This window comes from Lagenorhynchus albirostris, chromosome 19 (assembly GCF_949774975.1).
Source record: "Lagenorhynchus albirostris chromosome 19, mLagAlb1.1, whole genome shotgun sequence".
NCBI lineage: Eukaryota > Metazoa > Chordata > Mammalia > Artiodactyla > Delphinidae > Lagenorhynchus > Lagenorhynchus albirostris.
This window is the reverse complement of record NC_083113.1, coordinates 31,219,245-31,232,582: the sequence shown is the minus strand read 5'-3', so window position 1 is coordinate 31,232,582 and position 13,338 is coordinate 31,219,245.

Genomic DNA, 13,338 nt, shown 5'->3' with positions numbered 1-13,338 from the left:
CCTATGAGGCTGTTGAGAACTTGAAATAAGGAAGTGCGAACTGAGATCTGCTGTAAATGTAAAATACACACCAGAATTTGAAGTCAGGACGAAAAAAGAATTTAAAATCTTATTAGTGATTTATTGTATCCATTATCTGTTGAAATCATAATTGTGATACATTAGATTAAATAAAATATATTATTAAAATTAATTTTCCCTGCTTTTTTCCTCTCTAATGTAAAAATAGAAAAAAATATTAATATTTTAATGTAAAAATACAAAATATAAAGTTGTGTCTACACCTTATGTTTATATTTCTATTAGACTGTGCTGCTCCAGAGCAAGGCCCAGTCAAAAGTCTAGATCCAACCAAGCTAGAAATGCTGAAAGTTACCAGAGCCTTCCAGGCTCCAGAATTCAAATTCCCACAAGATGGTTTCATAAGAAAATATATGTTAGGGCACTAGAGCAGAAATGAGTAAATTACAACCAAGGGGCCAAATCCAGCCTGCCACTGGCTTTTGTAAATAAAGTTTTATTGGAACAGAACCATGCTTATTCATTCACATATCGCCTAGGGTTGCTTTCATGCTACAATGGTAGAGTCGAGTAGTTGCAACAGAGACTGTCTGGCCTGCACAGCTTAAAATATTTACCATCTGGCCCTTTATAAGAAAGTTTGCCAAGCCCTGGTCTAAGGCAAGAAGGTGGATACTGTAGCTCCGGCGGACAGAGAGGCCAGTGATTGGGTGCCGGCTCCACGGCTCATTGGCTGGACGTTCTGGGCATGTTACTGCGGACCTCTGAGCCTCAGTGTAGTCTGTAAAATGGGAGAGTTATAATAGTTACTTCATGGGTTGCTCTGAGAAGTGAGAGGACGCAGCTAAAGGGGCTGGTACCTAAATCATAATAGTAATTTATATGTCTATATGTCTCTGTTTGTTCGTTCTGCTGAGTTAGGAGCCCTGCTCTGTGCCTCCACAGGCCCCTGCAATGCTCTCTCTATATAAGATATTTTTCTGCTCCCCGGGTGTCTCCTTACCTGGACCATGACTTCTCTAAGGGAAGAAGAGTCTTTTTCTTGCTTTTGGTAGTTGCAAAACCTGTGCCAGGAAGTGCTGGCTGGCTCCCTCTGGTCTGGCCCTCACTCCTCTTGGCTCTATGGACAGCTGAGGGGACACTTCTCTGAGGAAACTGAGTGAGAATGTGGCCTTCGCACACTGAATTCTCCTCAGTGCTCTCCCCATTTGGGTCTGGGGGCTACGGAACCCTGAGGGGCTGGAGGCGGCAGCCTCTCCTTGCAGTGTTTCGCCCAACCCGTCTTGTCCAGTAGTTTCCACCCTGGTTCCTTATGGGGTGCCTCTGAGTCATTGAGGGACCCAGAGCGGGCGTCCAGATGGGATGGAAGCCTATTTTTATCCCCTATTGATCTCTCTTGCTCAGAAACCATCATTATCCTGGTGTAAAGTGGCCGCTCCCAATGCAGGAGACTCTTGGTGTCTCTGGCCAATGGACACCCAGCAAATTGCTCCAAGCCACACCGGCCAGGGAAACCAAAATAACGTCATGAGACAGCCGCCCAGCCAGGCCCTGCTGGGGCTCTCGGAAAACGGCTAACTTTGACCCTTTCTAACATTATCCACAGCCTGTCTTGTCTTTTCGGAAACAAAGATGAAGCTAGTCTCTAATTGACCTGCTGTCTGCAGTTCTTGACTGTGCCTGCCAGCTGGGCAGAGGTGAGGGGCCTTTGCCAGGGTCCAGCCCGGCAGTGACCATCCTCATGGAGCCATCGGTGGCCCAGGGCTCCGGGCTCACAGAGGAGTCACAGGGACCTCGTACACCGAAGGGCAGCTGCGGCCGAGGAAGAGGGTGATGTCTGGTCCTCATCCAAGGTAAAGCCAAACTCCCATCCAATAGCCCAGAAATCAGTCCCTGCTCCTCTGAGGGCAAGACGAACAAGCTTACCCCTTACGCACCCAGAACTGCCCTGTGGTATAGGAGTCAGCAAGGGGGATACAGCGATGCAGGGGGCACGGTCTTGGTAGCTGGACCGAGTGAGTCCTGTCCCGTGGTTTGCCGGGAAATGTTTGACAACCGACTTCCGGGGGAAGGGCAGTAACCTTTATCTGTGGCCTTATTTGCTGATTCCCACAGTGTGAATATTACTCGCATGGCCGATTTCAAGGCACCAACGTGACTAAACGCAGAGTTGGGAAAAGACACACGATCGGCTCTCCCGAGCCATTCCACACAAGCTCCAGCTCACCAAGGGCTCCAGCTCTACCCCTGGTTGCTCTGTGGCCTCAGACAAGTTACTTAACCCCTCAGTTTAACTGTGCCTCAGTTTCCTCAAGTGTAAAACAGGACTCATGATAGTGCCTACTTCTTAAGATGATCGTAAGATGCAAATGATAAATGACTGGAAAACACTCCATGCTGGGCCTGGTGCATCGTAAGCACTCAGTAAATGCTGGAAGTAATTACGACCCCTGGGATTATTGTTATTAAGTTCATAACTGAGTTGGCAGGGAAGCACTCACGTACATACACGCTCTGTCACTTAGAGATGGGTGTAAGATAGTGCATCACGGGGCTTCCCTGATGGCGCAGTGATTAAGAATCTGCCTGCCAGTGCAGGGGACACGGGTTCAAGCCCTGGTCCAGGAAGATCCCACATGCCGCGGAGCAACTAAGGCCATGCACCACAACTACCACGCCTGCACCCTAGAGCCTGTGAGCCACAACTTCTGAAGCCCACGCACCTAGAGCCCCTGCTCCGCAACGAGAGAAGCCACCGCAATGAGAAACCCGCGCACCACAATGAAGAGTAGCCCCCGCTCGCCACAACTAGAGAAAAACCTGTGCACAGCAACAAAGACCCAATGCAGCCAAAAAAAAAAAGATAGTGCACCACTAACTTGTGAAGGGCCAGGCAAGGAGAGATGAGCCTCGCGCGGAGCAGTCCCAGCAGGCTTCCTGGGGAGGCAGGATCCGGATCCGCAGAAGGTGAGCGAAGAAGAGAGCAGTGAGTGGAAGATTGGGGGCCAGAGAGAGGACACACAGAGAGAGGAACACGTGAGGGCTCAGTCAAGGGGACGAGAGTTCACTTCGAGAGCGGGCCCAAACCCACTTAGTGTGGGCCGGCTGGCGCATGCGGGCTGAACCTCCCGGGGCTCCCAACAACCGGGGCCCAGGGCGGAAGTCCAGGCCACGGGGATTCTGGAGCAGGGCACCTGGACCCCGCTGGGTTCCCCTGGCAGGCCGTGACCTAGAGAATTGGCCTGAGCAGCGGGTCCCGTACCCCCGGACGCGCAGAGTTTGCAGCTGTGCCTCCCTCCACGCCCGCTCCCAGCCCGGCGGCCCCGACGCCGGTAAGGGCGGGTAATAATCAGCCAGTGTGTACAAAGGCCGGGCTTGTTTTCTCATTCGGGTGGGGTGGCTGGGTAGCTGTGTTTGCGCCGGGAATTGGCGTAGGGCCTCTGTCCAGCCAGCGCTGTCGCCGCTTTGTTAACATTCCTCACTAACTGCGGCTCCTCCGGGGCTGGAGCCCGGGGCAGAAAGCGGCACCTCGGCCCGCCGGCCTCCGCGGCCCCGCTCCCGGCGCCGCAGACCCCTGGGAAACCTTGGCCCGGCTTCCTTCTCGCCACGGCCCCCAGGGACAGGCCCAGAACTAGCCCAGCTCACCTGGCAGGTGCAAGACCCACATCTCAGGCAATTGCCTTAAACACGGGGCCTCCCCCGCCACCCCAGGTGGGTTGAGAACACTCCTTAGGTGTTACCTTCTATGGCGGCCTTCTCTCTCTTCAGGGCCCCAGGGGCTAATTACACAGCTGGGCCCTCCCCACCTTGCACAGCCCCCAGGACAAATGCTACCTGGGTCCTCCCTCGGTTCTGGGAGCCCACTCCCACCCAGCACTTACACGGCCGACAAATGAATGTTTTGGCCTGTCCTCGGTTCACATAAATAGCCACAAATTCCTATAATTAACTACAGTAAGCTAGGCTGGGATTAAAACAAAGATGGGCTTGTTTACTGGGATGTCCTGAAACAAGCAATTTTCAACATTACAGTGACAACTACTGTCTCTGTCTTTGTTAAGCAAGGCATGGGGTAAGGAGGCGGGGGCGGGCATGAATGGTGAGGGGCCCCAGATGGGAGCCGAGAAGGCGTAGGGATGATCGCTTCTCATGTTTCAGCCAAAACTCCTTTGTCCATGGGTCATCGGACCCCTGAGGCCCGAAGACCCACTCAGCGTCTAGTGGAGACAGTGGAGTCAGGCATAGCCAAAGAGACACCCTCTCCTCTTCCCAGACGTTGGGGTTCGAGTGTCCCCCGAAGAGCTCCCTCCCTCACTCCTGGCAAAAGTGTCTCCCACTCACCCAGTAAAATTCCCGAAATTTCCACCGTTAGGTGTTAAAGTGGGATAGGACTCTGGAAACTGTCTGGCCCAAGCCCGCCTCTTCCAGGTAGGGAAAATGAGCCCCAGGAGGCTGTCGTAGCTAGCCGCTCATGGTAATGGTCTAGCAGGACTTGGCCCCAACTTTTCTCGTCGTAATCTACAAGGGTCAGCAAACTAGGGCCCACGGGCCAGTCCTACTCAATGTCTGTTTTGTTTTGTTTTGTTTTTTAACAGCCTGAGAGCTAAGAAGAGTTTTTACATTTTCCAATAGGTGAAAAAAATTAAAAGAAGAAAACGACAAAGCATGTGAATATTCCATGAAATTTAAGTGTCTATGAAAAAGAAGTTTTACTGGAACACAACCTCTCATCCATTTACAGGTTGTCTATGGCCTCTCTCAAGGTACATGAGGTGAGTAGTTGCCCTCGACTCTATGGCCTGCAAAGCCGAAAAGATTTCCTATCAGACCCCTCACAGGAGAAGTTTGCTGGTCCCTGTGCTAGTATATTACACGCTACTCTATTGCTTTAGTTAAGATAAAAAGGCAGAATTTTTTTTCCAAAAGTTTGTCTTCTACTCGGGACTCTTTTTTCAAACAAAATCTTGGGCACACCTTTGGTGTAGAATGCTTATCTCAAAAGGGGGTCTGTTCTGTTTAGTTGGGTGGGAGTGGGGTAAAAGCCCTGAGGAGACTTTGTGGGCTCCCCGAGCAGGTGGAAGAGTGTCTGAGCCCCCAAGTAAAAATAGCATCTCTTGCTAAGGCCTCCCTGTCACCCCGGAGCTGCAGGGGTGTCCACATGTTACAGTCATCAGCGGACGAGCCAGGTCTCTGGGCAGATCCACTCTGAGAGAGGAATTTTAAGGAGACTTTTCTGATGGGATTGCCTTACTCGGCATGGGATGGGCAAATGAATTTAACATTCAGTGACTATTTCCTGAGCTCCTCCTCTGTACCAGGCACTGTGCTAAACTCTGGGAATCCCAAGGTGAACATCAGGCAAAGTCCCTGCCCTCCCAGAGCTGACATTCTAGTAGGAAAGACAGAGCGTGAAGACATTAATTAATTAATGCCAAGTAGTTACTCACTATAAGGAAGAAAAATCGAGTAAGGGCTTAGAGAGAGATGAGATAGTAATACGAAATAAAGGAAAGAAGGAAGGACTCTGACAGGGTAAATTTGAGCAGGGAATGAATGACTGAATGATAAAAAAAAAAAGAAGAAGAAGAAGAAGAAAGAAAGGGTAGAGAAAAATCCAGACTTTGGAGAAGGCTGGGGCAGCCTGGCCTGCATAGCTCACTAGAGCGAAACCTCAGGGACCCTTAGAGAGCGGCAGGTTGGACATTGAAAGATGACCTTGTAAACTTGGAGATTTGAGCTGGGAGAGGGGTTGCGGCAGGGGGTGGTCCCCCTGCAGACACAACCTTAAAACCCTGTGTCCCATCACTTGTGATCCTAGTTAGACCACTGCAAAAGAACCCAAACCACTGGCAAGACCAGGTATCAAAGGCACAAAGCAATCAATGGAGAATACCCTGGAATCCAGGTCCCTTGACCCCCAGAGAGGTCTTTCTGGGAAGGGTGGGCTGCTGGGGGTCACGGGCAGTGATTCCAGTTCACGCCCTGCTCACAATGTCACGTGTCTGCAGGCTGTGCTCTTGAACTCCCCAGTGTCCAACCATTTATACGTGAATTTGTTGATCCTGATGGGCTGCCATAAAGGCAGCTCGGTGCGTGGCACGGTGACAAAGCTCTTAAAAGAGTCAAGAGTGTGTTTACTGGCCACCCAGCGGTGATGAGGGCTCCTGCCAGCTCTGTCTCTGGGCCAAGGGGCCAAGTAGCTGCAAACACATTAGTCTGAGCCCGAGTCTGGGCTGAGAGGGCAGAGCACTGTGAAAGCAGAGGAAGCCAGGCGATTCTACCCACGGTGACCTTCTGCAAGTCACTCACCCTCTCAGGGGCTCTGCTGGCGCTTCTGAAAAGTGGGGGGAAATGAACAATGCAATCTCTTGGGTATGCTTTGGAGCGCCAATGAAGTGACACGTACGAAGCCCTTTAAAAAGCGCTAAAGGGAAGTGCAGGCACCGCCGATGATATTACTAACAGAGGCAGAGCAATGGGTGTCCGGTCTGGCCAAGGAAAGGTCATGACCTCTCTGAACATCAGGAGTCTCATTAGACAACAGGCTGTAGGTGCAGAAATTAAGACGGGGCCTCTGGGGTCAGGCTGCCTGGGTTCAGATCTCAACACTGATACTTGGGGGTCGTGCAGTTTGGGTCAAGTTGCTTTGTTTCTTGGGATTTCAGTTTCATCATCTATAACGTGGAGATAATAATGGGTCTGACTTGACTTAGGGTTACTGCCAGAACTGCCTGTGTTAGTAACATAAATAAAGCAGTTAGAAGGAGCTTAGGGAATTCCCTGGAGGTGTAATGGTTAGGACTTCGAGCTCTCACTGCTGAGGGCCCAGTTCAATCCCTGGTCGGGGAACTAAGGTCCCACCCACAAGCCACGCAGGGTGGCCCGCAAAAAAAAAAGGAGCATAGTTCATTGTTATTAACCAGGACCTTCTCTGCCACCCAGGGCTGCAGGGCTGTTGTGAGGACAGAGAGTGAGCTCTGAGATCAGTAGATAGCTGGGTACACGGGGAGGATTGTCTTACGGGTGTCTGGGGGCTGGTTGGGGGAATTTGGTGCTGATGGGGCCTTGCTTCTTGCTTCTCCCTCTTCTTAGGGCTTGTCACTGCGTGGCAGAAGTCGGGAACTGGCCAGAGCTCTTGTTTTCTCTTCATCAAATTATTTGCTAATGTTGAATTTACTGAACGCCAGGCATTAGTCTAGGTGCTGAAGACACTATGGGGAACCAACAGAGCCCAGTACCCTGCCTTGGGGAGCTGGTATTCTAGTGGAAGAGGCAAGAGATGCAGACGCAAACAGATGCACCATATCGTGCTGGGGAGTGAGTGGTGCTGTAAAGGAAACTAAAGCAGGTAAGGGGCTAGTGCCTGGGCCCTGCTTCAGCAGGGAGGGGTGAAGATCTCTGTGAGGAGGTGACGGCCGAGCACACAGTCCTCTCTGACCCTCGGTCTCTTCATCTGGATGACTTGTGGGACAGGAAGAACTGAGCAAGATGTTCGCTCTGGTCACCTTGCCCACCTTGCTGCTGCCTTCCTGGTGCCATTGTGCTGCAGACCCCGAGGCGTCCACCCTGAGCGAGCCCAGGGGCTGGCACGAGGCAGTACCTGGCTCCTCAGGCCCAGTGCTGCCATCAGCCCTGAGCAGAGCTATTTTTTTAATTCGGACCAAAGGTACAATTAACGGCCTCCGCTTGGGCCTCGCCCAGCCCCAGGGCCTCTGCTCAGCCTGACTGACCGGCAGGAGGGAGGAGACCCTCCCAGTGCCCCTCAGTCCAGTGCCAGGGCTATTTTGGTGACTGTTATTTGGGCAAGGAGTGGGCTAGTGGCTTGTGGGAAGGAGGGAAGATGCTAAAAATACGGAGGCCAGACTGAGGTGACCGGCCTCTACCCTCTCACGGGCCTGGCCTCCCTTCCTGGGTGAGGAGGGCCTGGTCCTTGGTCTCTCCTGGGGGATGGGCTGCTGAGGGCTCAAACCCACTCAGGAGCCCTTTGGTTTTGGATCATGTTAGTTGTGGTTTCCATTAGTAGGAAGGTTGGGGGGGAGGCGGTTAAGTGACCTGCAGAGGTCACGCAGCTGGTAGGTGGAGGACAGATGTCTGAAAAGTTGAGAAACAGCTGTAATTGGAGCAAAGGCCAGCCGGTCAGAGTGGCGTCCTGCTGAGGAGACGGTTTGGGAGAAATCTGCATGATGGCATCATCTCCCCAGGCCCTGCCAGTCCTTCCCTTGTTACAGGAAGACCCCAGCCGTCACCCCCCAACCACCAGTGCCCCTTCTCCACACATCAAATCCCACAGGCCAGGGCCACCTCCTCCAGGACAGCTGAAGCGAGGACCCAGTCAGCTGCATTCTCACTCTGCTCTCTGCTTTCTCATCTGCTGAACTGGTGGGCCCAGGGGACCAGGAGGGAGAAAACTCTTCTGAATCCTAGTTTGGTCACACCTTGATCTTGGGTGACCTTGGACACAACACCCAACTTCCCAGGCCTCAGATCTTGGCTCTGACCACCTTGTAAACAGATGGGTGACTTGCCATGACTTCTACCAGATGGGAGCCCCAGCTGAACTGTGGGTTCTTCAGCTTGAAGGTCAAGGTCTAGTGCATGAGTGAGCCCACCTCTACCTGGGGAGATAGGATCCACTGGGGGAAGGAACCTAAGAGGCCCTTGATGTTGGCATCTAATCATTCATTCATTCACTCATATGTTCCTTTCTTCAGTTATTCCTTCAAGATTTTTTGAGTAAGCACCACCTACATTTAGGCATTCTTCTAGACGATAGGAATCCAGTGGGAAGCAAGTCCAAGCCCTACATCCTGTGGAACTTGCTTTGTAGAAGGAATGGACAGCCAGTGCACCAAGGAATGAAGCAATGTGCTCGGAGGTGATGGGGCCATGAAGAAGAAAAAGCAGATTAAAGAAATAGGGAGTGTGTGTGTGTGCATATGTGTGTGAGAGTGTTTCTATGTGTCTATGTATGTGTGTGCATGCATGTATATATGTGTTGCATGTGTGTATATGTATGTATGCATGTGTATACGTTTGTGTGTATATGTATGTGTGAGGGTTTCTCTGTGCATGTGTGTACGTGTGTTGTGTGTGTATGCATGTATGTGAGTGTGCATGTGTGTGTGTGCGTGTGTGTGTGTGTGATGTGTAGGGGGCTGGGAATGGCGGTCAGGAAAGGTCATGTTTGAAGCAGGACTTGAAGAACATGAGTGTATGAGCCATTCAGATACCTGGGGGAAGAGCACTCAGGGAGAGGCTGTGAAGCACAAGGGCGCTGAGACACGGCACGCTCGGAGGAGACAGAAGGAAAGACCTCCACGCCCTTGGTCCACCTTCTGCCACGGGTCCTGGGGGCAGAGGCAGTCCCTACACTCCCTCGCCCATCACAGCACCCTCTCCCCAGGTCGGGCCTCGCTCCCCTCTGCAGCCCCTGGTGAACCTTCACCCTACAATTACCATCCTCTGCCCAGGGCTATTTCCTGCAGACTTGTAAATAGAACCTCTTTCAGCTCCACACACATTATGGTTTGTCTAAAACGGTGTCAAAGGAGCCAATTTTCCTGAACGGGGACCATTGACTAGAGGTGAAGTTTACAGAGGGTCCCCGCAGGACCTGGGTCTGCGGAGTCGAAAACAAGGACCCAGGGGTGACGCAACCACCTGGCAAAGCCAGCTTGAATGCTTGCACAGAGGGGCAGACCTCGGGCATCTCTAGGGTGGATTTCCTTGGGGACGTGGAAATAAATAAGATGGTTAGGGCACAACCTGACTAGCTTTATCAGGGAGGGGCCCCAGCTCGGGCTCCGGGAGCAGGAGGGCCTGGGTGCTGGGCCTGGCCTCTCTGCTATATTTCCCTCTCCATGAATCTGCTTACGTCTTGTGAGCAGACGCCAATGAACTTGACTAGCCAGCTGAGACGAGTTGCAGCCATCTTGCGGAAGGGAAGGAGGTTTATGATTGAGAGAGGAAAGAGGTATGAGTAAGGGGAGATGGTTCTAAGGACTCTCCCCAACTCTCACGTAGCCCTTAGTGACGTCCCACGAGGCTGCAGGTCCACGTGATGGCTGCAAGTTGAGAAACAGCACCCGCTCTGGGCACAAGCAGTCCACAGGCACGGGGCTTGGTTGAGTAGAAGGCAGCTGGACTGGGGTCCTCCTGTGAAGTGAGGGTGATGATCTCCATCCTATACATGAAGAAACCGAAGCCCAGAGATGTCACACATTTAATGCTCAAAGTCACACATTTGATAAGTGGCAGAAGCAGGGTTTGAGCCCAAGCCCGTGTCATCCCAAAGCCTGTGAGTCTTCCACACTTCTGGACGTCTCCCGTCCTGACCCTGCTCTGCCTTAGCAAGTCCTGGGCACAGCCCTCTGAGCAGGAACCTCTACCGACCGTGACCTTCCCGCGGCCCCAGAGGAGTGTCCCGCGCCAGCTCTGCAGCTGCCGGCCCTTTCCAGGGGCCAGGCCTGAACCCTACAAGGCTGGTGCTGCCCGTTTTGGCCCAGGTTCCTGTCTTACTTAGGCTTCTATGAATAAAGGTTCAGAGAGCATTTTAGGAACCAAAACCACCTAGTAATCTTCCCTGACTTTAAAACAAAACAAAACAAAAAGAACAGATGTGCAAGGAATATCCTAGCTAGAAAAGTACACTCACTTGAATTATATAAAGATGACCCAGGAAACAGAGGTCCGGGATAGGGTTCTGGACCCAGATTTACCTCTAAGTCATTCGACTTCGCTGAGCCTCAGTTTCCTCATTTACCAAATGAGAAAGGTGTTAATATCTACCCTGTTCACATCCCACTTGAGAAACAGGGTAAAGTGGTTAAGAACACAGGTTTTAGGATCAAACACACCTGGATCTGAACTCTCAGCCTCACCGTTTCTAGCTGTGTGATCTCTGACATCTGTTAGTCTCCTCTCTGAGTCTTAGTTTCCTTAGCTGCAAAACGGAATTAACAATCCTTGCCCTGCCTCTCTTTCAGAATGAGTGTGAGGATACTGAGAAAGCAGGGGGGTATAATGTATCAAAGGGTTTCTTTCTCTCCCTGGGGATTTTTAGTTGTTAAAAGATATATATATATATATATATACACACACACACACACACACACATATATGTATATATATGTTAAAATCATGATTTACATACAAAAAAGGGAACATGTATCAAAGATTTTATTTAACTCATTAATTAATGAGGCAACAAGCAAGATGTTACAACTGTTCAAAGGAGAATCAAAAGAACCCACATATATAGGCAATCGAGAAGGCAGGAAATGAATTTACAAATAGATGCAAAAATAATCCATCCACATGGCATTAATCAATTGCATTCCAACCAAACAAAATTCATTTGCATTCCTACGGACGAGAAGCGTTTGAATTATTATTAGTTCTCTACAACTGCAGAGATGTAAAATACCTTAAAGACTAAGAAATGCGGAAATAATCCAGAAGGGTGGACTATACAGAAGACACAACAATTTTTTTTCTGCTCATTTCAAAGCATTTCACAAATTTTCCTGACACGGTTCTGGTGCCCTCCCCACCTCCCTCCAAAATAGAGAGCAAAAAAACATGTGTTGCTTGAGCCACTGGAATCATGGTGGCAGAAAAGTTTCATGTTAGGTATCAACTTCAATTAATCGGTAGCAACTGCCTAGAGAGCTCTTTGGAGGAGATTTGAAGGCTGCTCACCATGGGAGAGAATGGGTCTGGCCTGAGGGTGAGTGGTGCTCAGAACTCTCCCACAAACTCCCCTCTGTGGACCTGCTCCTCTCTTTCTCCTTCCAGCTGGCTGGACTAAAAAGGTCCCTGGCGTGACATTGAGAGTCAATTACTGCAAAGGACAGAGCCACGAGAAGGAAGGTGCCTGAGTCTCTGGACTGCAGGAGAACCTCCCAGTCAGGATACCAGACACAAGTGAGAAATAGACCTCTTTCTTCATTAAACCACTGAGATTCTGTGGTTTCTTTGCCTGTCTGGATTTGAAATCTTACTTACTTGCTGTGCGATCTTGGAAAAGTGACTTCATTTCTCTGAACCCTGGATTCCTCAAATGCACAAAATGGGGGTTATGATATAACCATCACAAGTGAGGTGGGAGAATCAAATAAGAAAATGTATATGGCAAGAGCCCATGCCCCCTTTCAGGCAGACACTTAAAATCAAAAGCATCTTTTCTCCTGGACTGCACGGACAGACCTCTTTACAGTCGATATGATATTCTCTATAAGAGAAGCCAGGGCCAAGCAGGAGCAGAAAGAGAGAAATGAAATGCTTCTTAGCACAATAAGGGTGGGGGGTAAGAATGGCAATAGTTCCCAGTGGGCAGCAGCAAAGCCACGCTAATGGGAGAAATGGTCCCTCCTCCACTTAGGAGCAAACTGAACCAACTCCAAAGGAGATGAATGCCCGCTGTGATGGTTTGTATCATTCTCGCAGGTGATCTAGAAAGAACATTGGTACATGTCTGTTGGATGCAGAGACTGAAGTGGAATCCACCCTCACTCATGGAACTTGACCGCATCCCTAGCTCCCTTTTGGGGTTTGCAATGGCTGAGCTGAGAGAGTCCTCAAAAGGGTTCTGTTAGGGACACAGAAAGCATGGAGCCTCTTCTCTTTGTTTGTAGGAAGCAGAGTGTCTTGAGGACAGACAAGAAAATGCCCCCGTATGGAGAGATGTGGAATGTTAGGAAATGTTTTTTAAAGAGAGAAAGTAATCAGGGGGAGAAAGATTATCCACGGTGTGGGGTGGGAGAAGAAGTAGGGGAGCATCCCAGTGAAGTCTGAGTTTGCAAGGATCTTCACAGGACAAGGGAATGACCCTGAGAGTTACCATTCCCAACCTTTATTTCTGCCACCTTGTCCTTTCTGAGAAGTAGCTGACCCTTCATTAAGAAACTCCACTGTTAATGACTAATAAGTGAATTTAATAAAGTTGCAGGGTACAGAATCAATATATAAAAATCAGTTGTATTTCTATACATTAATAACTAGCAGAAAAAGAAATTAAGAAAATGATCCTGCTTACAATTGCATCAAAAAGAATAAAATACATAGGAATAAATCTAACCAAGAAGCTAAAAGACTTGTATACTGAACACTATAAGACATTGATGAAAGAAATTGAAGAAGACACAAATAAATGAATCCATGCTCGTGGATTGGAAGAATTAATATTGTTAAAATATCCATACTCCTCAAAGCCATCTACAGATTCAGTACAATCCTTATTAAGATTCCAACAGCATTTTTCACAGAAATAGAACAAACAATCCTAACATGTATATGGAACCACGGAAAACCCCAAAT